This window comes from Camelus bactrianus, chromosome 30 (assembly GCF_048773025.1).
Source record: "Camelus bactrianus isolate YW-2024 breed Bactrian camel chromosome 30, ASM4877302v1, whole genome shotgun sequence".
Classification (NCBI taxonomy): Eukaryota; Metazoa; Chordata; class Mammalia; order Artiodactyla; family Camelidae; genus Camelus; species Camelus bactrianus.
Genome location: NC_133568.1, coordinates 5,111,409 through 5,121,877, shown reverse-complemented (window position 1 = coordinate 5,121,877; position 10,469 = coordinate 5,111,409). Strand labels below are relative to the sequence as shown.

General features: G+C 42.9%; 1 long non-coding RNA gene across 1 annotated transcript; it reads left to right on the top strand.

Moving 5' to 3' along the window:
- The first annotated feature begins 4,907 nt into the window (after positions 1 to 4,907).
- On the top strand, positions 4,908 to 9,803 carry LOC141575650 (uncharacterized). Its single transcript, XR_012503336.1, has 3 exons — positions 4,908 to 5,075; positions 8,281 to 8,472; positions 8,587 to 9,803. It is a non-coding gene; the product is annotated as an uncharacterized LOC141575650 (long non-coding RNA).
- Positions 9,804 to 10,469: the final 666 nt, after the last annotated feature.

Genomic DNA, 10,469 nt, shown 5'->3' with positions numbered 1-10,469 from the left:
AAGGAAATCTTGGGGTGAGGTACATTTGGGGACTTGTTTCTTCTTTTGACTTTTCTGTAGTTTCCAAACCTTTAAGAACCAGTTATTTCACTTTTAATGGAAAAAGTAAACTTTGCATTTAAAAAGTTAACATCCTAAAGAAATTATATTAAAAATATAAAATTTTAATTCTTCACTTACCTCGAAGTCAGTCAGGGAAACTTTCACTGGGGGTCAGTTCAGGACCTGCAGGGTTTAAGTACGGGCCTCCAGATCTCTTCTAGGGAGTTCCCTGAAACTTTCTTTTTGTATTACTAACTGAATAATTATTGGCCTTAGAACTATTTCTGCTGTTTGGGGATTTATGAGGTACCTTAAAAGCCAAAAATTTGACCAAGATATACATGAATAACATTTTTTCTAATGTGATGAATGATATCACAGTATTAGAGCAGGATTATCGTTTATTTCTTTAATCAAACTTAAACTTGTTGTTATAGTTTCCATGCAATTTATATTATTCCAGTGATACTATACCTTGATATACTTTATACAGAAAAATGTCCTTTAAAGTCCACTTAATCTGAACTAAAATTCTTCATAAATTTATCAGCTGCTCTTTGATTCCTCTTTTAGATATTTTTAGTTATTTCTGTGAACATTTAAAAGAGTAATTTATTTAAAAGTGACAAAACCTGAAATTATCCTGATCCACATTCTCCTCACGTTTATTTAGCTCCATGTGTCATTGGACATGAGCCTTGTGTCAGTTGGCCTCCGCGTCAAATGGAGTAGAAGCCGGTTCCAGGCAGGGGTCCCGCGTCCAGGGTCCTGCGTGCAGGGGGACGGCTGTGTGAGGGCACTTGTTACGCACCTGCCTGCTGTGAGATCCTCACTTGTCTTAGTGCTCCTGTTGTATTAGTGATTCTTGTTACATAATTGCCGAATACACATTCAACGTAGTTTGTATTTGCGGTGTTTTATCCATTGTTCATGACATTTAGAAATATCTGGAGCAGGACTCACCAAGCCATCAACTCCAGCCTCCCACGGGGAAAGCTGCGTGGCTCCCCGAGAAGTCTGAGGGCCCCTCAGAAACTGATGCCTGTGTTCAGTTTCTGAATGTAGGTGTTGAATTTCACAGTAATATTCATAATGGTTGTATGGTCTATAATTATATGTTAAAATTAAATTATAAATAATAAAATTTCTTCTGCACTGAGTGATACTGCACTCACTCACTCTTACTGAACATTTATTGATTTTCTTGTGTAGTAGAACATTGTTAACCGTGTCATTTTCATTTGTGTTTTTTTTCCCTAACCCACTGTGTTCAAATCTAATATATAACTCTACATACCAAAGTAATGCTTTTCCTTAAAAGGATTCTTCAGGCTACGGTGGTGGGAACAAGGAAGCAAAACTGACTATGTTTGAAAGAATTCAGGAAGCAGAGGGAAAATGCAGAGAGGCACAGGCCCTCGGGCAGCGGATTACAGTCACATTCTCAGAAAAAGAGCGAGAGCTTTGGAAGATAAGATGGAGGAACTACAGAGACAGCAGGAGAAGAAACTATTCCAACTGAGTCAAGACAATTATATTCTTCGAGCCAAGGTACTAGACACATTGTCCTACTTTTCCTTTTATTTATGGAAAAAGAACTAGTACTCCCTGCTAAATGCATTGTCACCCTCTGTCCCTGTGGCTCTTTGACTTGATGTATTTGCTGCCAGTGACTTGGTTCCCGAGAGTGTCTCCCAACAGAAGAGCCTAAATCAAACCCCTGGGGAAAAATCAGAATTTAAACTGGCTCATATTGATCCTTCTCTTGTTAGCAGTCCTTTTTGAAAATAAATCCCTTAGTTCACGGTGGTGACCTTCAAGTAAGACAGAGTTTCAGAAAGATTGCTGTAGAAGGGCTAAGTTCAGAGAATGACACTGTGTAGCATTTCTGAGTTAATTACATCATCAGAGCCATCAGCACAAAACATCCTGTAATGAATTAACTGTCGCTGGTGTTAAACTAATTCCAGTGTGGTTGTAAGACAGTTCTAGGTCTGTGCACCTTGTGTTTTCTTTTATTCTTCCTCACTTCATCATTTCCTTTCCCAAATAAAATAATTTCTGCATTTTCTTAGTGAAGTAGCATTGAAGAATCAAACAAGAAACAAAGGTGGTTGCCTTTTGAGGAAAGGCTCCTGCCACAGACGAAAAATAAAATAAAAAAAAAGAAATAGGAACAAGAGACACTTGTTCAGGGACGTCAACAGGTAGGGTTCTTCAGCACACAATGAGTTTGTTATGAGATCCTTTGGTTTTGAAAATAAGGCATTTAAAAATATTTGTGTCCATTTAACAGGTAATGGGAATTCTGGCAATATGAGGAAGTAATCATTTGACTGGTCTGTACATTTGTCATGGGCAGAATTAAAGTGGTAAAGAGCATGGGGTCTGGATTCAGAGTCTGGTTTTAGGCTTGGCTTCACTACCTGCTGTGCAGCCTTAGGCAAGTCACATCCCCACTCTGAGCCAGTTTTCCCATCTGTGAAATGGGAATGAGACTGACAGTACCTGTCTCATAAGAGTGGTAGTGAAATTAAGATAAGACAGTGCATCATCTCTCGGAGCCCTGCAGCAGAGGCAGGCTGATTCTGCCCCCAGCCTGCCTGCCAGGGGAGCTGCCCTTCCCAACTCAGAGTTAAAAGACTACAGATTAAGGGAGTTTTCACTGGTGTAGTGAGCCAGGGGCCCAGAGGTGCCCACGGCCCCGTAGGAAACCAGGCTTCTGAGGGTGCAGGGCCTACGCCCTGGCTGTCCCCGAGGGACACAGGGACGTTGTCACAGCTGCTGCCAAACCCGCTGGTCAGGGCTTGGATGGGCCGGCGGGGCCTTCCATGGGCTCAGAGAACAGAGGCCCGGCAGGCTTTCCTTGGCTACCAGTTTTCTCTTGCTTTACACTTAAAAGCCACTTGTGTGACATAAAAGCCACATTAGGAAATATATATATTTAAATCATAAAAAAGTCAGTGCAGGCCAACCTGAGTGCCCTCCGCACAGTAACCAGTTAATGCGTGTTGCCTATGACTAATGTTATAGCCATGTTTCCTTAGAAACTGTCCCATTTTTCTTTCATTTTTTGTAATGATATTCAGTAGATAATATTGGCTAGTTTTGATATTATATTCAGAAATATGAATCGGACATTAATTGCCAATGCCCTGAGACTGAAAAAAAATTTGACTTAAAATTGGGAGAAAATGTACGTGTCCTGTAGAAGTCAGACATTTGTTCTGTGTGATGCATCTTGATGACGCTAACCTGACAGGCAGGCAGGACAGGTTTGGTGATCTCCAGCACGAGCTTCACCTTCATTTCCTCCCCACCACCCAACCCCCTTCCATCTCATTACCTTTTTCCACTTTGACAGTAGTAGCCTAAGCCTTGAGCCTGCCAATAAGAAGCACTTTCACTCCAGGGACATCCAGAGAAAGTGCTACCGCATCAGAGGCGACAGCATTTACTGCAAATGAGATAGTACTGATTTCGCAGGACACACGGCCCTAGAGGCACTGAGAGCCATCCAGACCCTCTGCCTGCAGTTCTGAGCTTGCACGGAGCATGGCGTTTTAAGGAACAGACCCATGAGTATGCCAGCCACCCCTCACACACACACAGAACACAAAACTTGTGTATCAACATATGTACATATTTTTCTGGGTTTCAAGAATTCTGCAGAATTTAGCACAGACTATCTGCCAGGCATAGGCCAGGTGTGGTGAGACAGTTCAGAGTTTCATTAGATTCACAAAGTTCCTTGGTTTTCATCAGACTTTTAATTTTAAAGAGGTTAATAAACCAGAGCATCTAAGCACAGACTGCCACTGATCTCACTGTCTGAGTCCCTCTTAGCTCAAGCCAGGTGCTGAGCTGGGTGTAGCCTTTGCTTTGCCTCATCCTGATCTCCTGGAAACACCTAGTCTCTACCTCCTTGCTTACAGAGAGTTCCAGAAACAAGCCTGTCTACCCACTGTGGCTCCATCCAGTTTCCTCACCACAGAAAGATGGGCCAAAAACAGAAAAAAAGAAGGTACAAATGTCACCAAGTCCAAACTCATTCTGCTCACTGCACAAAGGCCAGTAAATTAGGAGACAGGGTCTTGGGGCAATGAACAGTTTCTTTATTTAGAAAGCCATTCAGAAAGCTGGCAGACCAAGAAGATGGCAGATTAAGGTCCTGGAGAACCATCTTCCCCAAGTCAGAATTCAGGCTCCTTTCCTACTTGCTTGGTTGTTGCAAACTTCTTGACATAAGAATTCTTTGTTCTTGGAATCCTGTGTACTTGCAGCTGTCCACGTAGGTCAGATCATGGTGCCCCTGTAAACTTCCAACGAAAGAAATGTTATTTTGTATTCTGCAACTTGTTATCTTTATGTGAATGGAAATGTGTTAATGTCCTTAAAAGTCAGAGCCTTGGGAACAGGCTCTCCTCTATATTTCAGGCTATTGGCAACATTGTTCCACAAAAGGTGCAGAGCTGGCAAGACTGAGCCTAGAAAACAGAGCACAGGGTTAAAGTCAAAGGAACAGATCTAATATAGAGTCGGGTTTGTTCTTTTTCATCACACAAACAGCCCCCCTGGCCTTTCCATCCCTGATGTGCAAAATCAGGACGTGGTTTTTCCTGCAGTCACTCGCCCGCTTACCCCTGTGAAACGCACTACATTATACTGCCAGGCTCGTTGGCTTTGGGAAGTTCTGCAACTTTTTTGTTTACTAAGCATTTGGAGCATTTTGGAAACAGTTGTTTTCAGCTAGCAAATTGTCTTCTGAGGAAATTGAAAGTTTGAAAAATGTTTTAAAGCTTACTCAAAAACTAAAGAAATTTAAAGACTAAAAATATTTAAAGGATGTATCTTTCATGAGCACATATGCTAATGTTATATAGGTCCTGCTGACAACTACAATGTAACTTTCTATTTATAAAAAGGAAAATGAAAAATTGTATAATCAAGTGAAAGATCTCCATGAACAAGAAAAATGAAGAGTGAATCTTCAAGGAAAACCAGAGCTTATTCAGCAAATTAGCATCCTGAAAGTAAGTCCTTTTTAAATTCTTGAAATCAAATCGATTCTTTCTAAGCATTTTATTGTTATATTAACAATACATTTAGTTATACTTGGAAATTTTAAAATTTTACATTGATTTTCAGTTTTGTAACTTTCATGTTTTTAGTTTTCAGTGGATTTTCTTTTGGCGTTAGACAACTAATACATACTTCAGTATTTTCAGCATATTCATATTTGAATTTGACATCAGTTTTAGGAAATTGAACAGCCCTCTTGATCTGTCATTAAGCCTGGGACACTTATGTAATGCATCTCAGTAATGATGCTTTTAGTAATAATAGTAAAATAAATATACAGTATCATTTACTGTCTTAGGTCGGGTTCCGAACAAGTAGACCCTGAGCTGGGGGTCCTTGTGGAGGTGATTTCCTGCAGGATAACTCTCAGGAGAAGGGGAGCGAGAGATGCAAGGTGGGGGTGGGCAGGGGGAGGGAGGGCAAGTGAGACCGTGGTCTCAGCCAGAGGCTGGCATCATTCTTCCCTCACCAGGAAGCTCAGGAGAGCAGATTGCCCCCCAGAGTTGGTCCCCAAATGAAGCAAGTGGGGGAAAGCCATTTGTGCCCCCCAGCCAGCCAGTCCCTGGTTGAAGTGTGCTCTAGGAAGTGGGTGGGGGTATCTCTAGGCCGGGGGGCAGGGGCTGCCATTTGGTGAGGATGTTTCTCCAGAGGAGGGGAGCCTCAGTGGTGAGAACCAGCACTCACTGTGGCGGGCTGGCAGAGCTCACACTGTAAGGGGTTTTGGATGTTACTACACCCACCTTTAACATGTTAAGTGAAGGAGCTGAACCAACAGCCGTGGGCAAGCTAGGGTCCTGCCTTCTTTTAAGAAGTGACTAACCATTTCACCAAAACATGCAAATAGGACTGCTGTCAGAAGAAACTTCTTTGGCTGTGAATGTCATGTATGTTACACATATTCACATACTTCTTCCATTTTTCTGTAAGATAACCTAGGGCATTGAGGCAGGGCTGCTGTTAGCTCACACTGATCTTTCATGCAAAATAGAAAAAGACACACATTGTACAGACAAAGCTAGAAAGTACACAGGTTGGCAAGTGAGGGCACTTTTGAGTAAGTAGGGGGGAAAAATCTCCTTTCCCTAGGCCAAGGCTAATCTGCCTAGTTCTGAAGCATGACGATTTACATCTGCTTTCTTCCCAAATGCTTCAGTAAAGTGTTTCAAAATTTCACATCTTATATTGCCTGTTTTTTAAAAGAGAAGATCTATTCCAGGGTCCAAAACTGGAGCTCTAAATAATTTTCACAATGAAATAAATGATTTCTTTAGTACATTGGGGTTAGATGATCATATATGGAGTCCTAACGTCCTTTTATAATGTCTCTGGAAAAACAGAAAAATTGATTCTAAGGTTCAGGTAGTGGACTGTATTTGGTTGGTTAGTTTCCATGTGTCTGACTGGCAATGTGTGCTTCTCAGAAGGGAGTCTAGAATGACATGACAGGGGGAACAGACCCCACAGGAAAATGCAGCAAGTCTTTGTGGGACATTGATTTGTTTTTTCCTCTGAGAATTGGCAGGAAGTATTTTTATATTCCTAATAAGCCAACACTCTGAGGGTTTGCGTTCTTTTAGATCCCACATCAGCGTTTCCCTTAGAGTGTACTCCTCACTTAGTGTTTTGCTCTTTAGAGAAAATAAACTTTTCATCTTCAGTGACACAGAGTTCCACTGTGCGTTAGTTTTGAATTTTTAAGAACTGAATATTTTGTATTGAAAGGAGTAAGGACCAGAGTGGTGGAAGATCAGGTCAGAGAGGTGGCCAGAGGCCCCTGAGTGTGTCTCACAGTAAAATCTTGAAGAACCTCAGTAACTCTCCTGAAATGACATCCACAGAAGGTCACACAGAAGATTCAACAATGAAATGATGAAGCCAAAACCCATGACAATACAGGGCTTTATGGATGGATTTATTTTCTTGGTAAGGCTGGATTTTAAGGTAGTGTGATACAAAATTTCTGACAATTTTTATTTTGAAACTGAACTGTACCAAGTGTCCTGCCATGAATCCGAGAATTCCTTCAGCAGTTCTGAGTTGAGTCCCACATTCATTTACTGAGCAACTGCCCTCTGCTTAGTGCCGTCAGGTAACCAGGTGGTGACATCAGTCTCGGTCCCCACAGAGCTTGCAGTTTGTTAAAGAGAAAAGGCCTGCACACAGGTCAGGGTCATGGAAAACAAAGCACTGAGTGCTGTGCTGGAGGGACATGGAAGGTTCGTGGGGGTGGGGGTGGGGAGAGGTTATCGGGAAGAGCCGCACTTGAACTCAGTCTTGAAGGATAAGTGTGACTCTGTGAAGCAGAGGAATGAGGATATTGAGAGTTGTGTGGAATGTTGGGCCAAGCCTTTATTTTTCCTGCATTTGTGATACAAAGGTGAGCAAAGTCAAGTTTTGCTTTTAAGTAAATATATACTGTGTCAGGTGCTGATGAGTGTTTTGAGAAGAAAATAAAGCAGCACACCTGGGGGCCAGGTTGGGGTCTGCCATTTTAGAAAGAAGGATCAGGGAAGGCCTTCCTGGGGCCGCACCTGAGCAGAAGTCCTGAGCCAGTGCAGGAGTGAGACACCCGGCTCTGGCGGGCAGAGCTGCAGGCAGGGGAAGCAGTCAGTGCAAACACCCTGGGGAAGGAGTGTGCTGAGCTTGTTCCCAGCCAGCCAGGAGGTCTCTGCAGCCCGAGTGGAGCAGGAGGGGGAAGATGTGTGGGACATTCATCAGAGGAGCAGGCAACACTGGGTTTTGCGACACTGAAGGTCACGGTAATAAGGACTTCAGATTTACCCTAACACAGGGGAGTCACCAGAGAGTTTCAGATGAAGGAGTGATATTAATGGACTCTTCAAAACAACTCACCTCTTCTTGTGTGGAGGGCGGACCGCAGGTGCTGGGAGTGGAAGAGGCGGGCTAGTTAGGGGGTCGTCGTCATCCGGGAGCAGTGAGAGCAGCGGTGGGGAGGGCCCTGCGGCTGTGCTGGGCACATGCTCAGAGCTGGCTCCGGCGGGCTCCGGGAAGCTCGTCATCATTTGGAGGGGGCGGGGTAAAATCAGAGCTGAAATTTAGGAAAGATGACCAGCAGCAGAATAGGACGAATTGGGTAAAAGAGAGCCTATATCGCAATCTGTCGTGATTAGGAATAAGTTGCTTTTGTATTTCTAGGAATATCAAGAAAGAGAAAACAGGCTTATTGGAAGACCTCAAAAGACTGAAGCAAGACAAGCAAGCTCTTGAAGCAGACTTGGGAAAAACGAAGAAAGAGAGAGACCAAGCCAGAGAGCAGGTGCGCGCACCACAGGGAGCACGCCGATCTGGGATGAGTACTTTATACTAGTAACGGTGCTGAACTTGAGTGTAAGTTATAGCAACTAATATAAGCAAAATGCTATTCCTAGAAGTATATTGTAATTTTAGAAACTTTTGAAAATTAGTTATTAAGAGGTATGTACATTTGATTGGTTTCAGCAGCAATAATTGCAAGAGTTGAAGAAACTCAAAAATTATTTTGAATTCGTGGCATTGTGTGCGCAGCTGTTTGCAGTCTTCCCAGCTGGACCGCGACCTTCCAGGGCCGGACTCCCTTTTTATCCCTGGGCCTGAAACATAAGCTCTCAAGTGTTTGACAGGTGAACAGGCAACACCGTGCTGTGTTTGTAGAAGACACGAGGGTGAATATGGCGTTCCCCACCTGGGAAAATAAAGGAGGAGTAAGGTAAGAATGCAGAAAAGTTTAATATTTAAAAAAAATTAGAAATAAACAGGAGATTCCTGGTAAGGGTTTCAGGGAGGAGAAGCGTTTGAGCTGGGTCCTGGCAGGTGGAGGGCCTCGGGAGGAGAGGAGGGAGGCCTCGCAGCTGTGTCTCGTGGGCGTGTCACTGAGCGCACCTGTCCTGGGCTGCAGGCGGGCAGGGCACAGGGCCAGAAAGGTCGATCAGAGGAGCCCTTATTGCCAAAGGAAGGCTCTTTTTTCTGCGATTTTATGATCTTCAGTGTAAGATACGTACAAAAAATCCACTAACCTGTTCGTAAGAAATGTACTTTCCTCTTCTGCAAAATACAGTAATAATCATTGCTCCCATCACGTATTTGTCGTGTTAAATAAAATCATACAAACTTTGAGGATTCAGACTGTGAACACAACCTTCTTTTACTAACACACTGTACTGTGCACAACTTTGCTACATCCATTGTTTGTTTGTTTGTTTGTTTTTGCCCCTTATTTTTTCATGATGCTTTCATTAAATAGGCATTGGTTTTCATGTGAAATCTTTTAATTTAGTTATTTCCATATTTTGAAAAATTACATTCAGGTTATTGAGTTACTTTATCTTATAGGTGAAAAATTATATGAAATAATAATTTTGGAAGAAACACATAAGAAATGAGTAGCCTGCAGAAAAGATTACAGCAGTGTGCTGAAAACCAGGAGCTTCTGGGTGATGATACAGTTCAGCTTAAGAAAGCAACAGAATAAACAGAAGCTGACTCCTGAGGTGATAGATGGTTCTGGAACATGCTCCTGTAGATGAACACTGTTCACCAAAATAGTCAGCTCGGAGACTTGAGTCACTGAACCAGTGCTCTAAGTGCTGTTAATTAAAACAGCTCATTTGGGTTTGGTTTGCTTTACTTTGGGTAGTCTATTTTAGATTAGACTGAGAATACAGTCCCCTGTCCATATCTAGGGGCCCACTATCCAGTAGATTGAACGAACTGTGGAAGGAAAATATTCAGAAAAAAATGGAAAGTTTAAAAAAGCAACACTTGAATTGGCCACAGGATGATAACTACTTACATAGCATTCACGTTGACACAGATACTGTGAGTAATCTAGAGAGGATATAAAGAACACGGGTGGGAGCATGTAAAATCCGTGCAACTCCTCTAAAATTTTATACAAGATGTGTCAGAATCCATGGATGGGGGCATCAGGGGGAAGTCAAGGAACCAGTGCCCTAAGGTTACCAAGGGATGACTGGAAGCCCAGGCTCCTGATCCAAGCCTGGCAAGACCCCATGTGGTCTGAATCCTGCCTGTACCACACTCCCCTGGTCACTCTCCTCCAGCCCTGCCAGAATGCCTTCTTCTGGAACACATCAAGCTCAATGCACTTCGTATCTGACCTCTAGAAATACCCGTTATTTTCTGAGCATGGCTCTGCATCAAAAACACGTGGTGCATTGCCACGACAGAAGACAGGATGGAGGTTCCTTAAAAAAATTAAAAATGCACTTACCATATGATCCAGCCTTCCCACACCTGGGGATACGTCAGGAGAAACTGCTAATTCAAAAAGTCACATGCACCTCAGTGCTCACAGCAGCCCTATTTATAACAGCCAGGACTTGGAA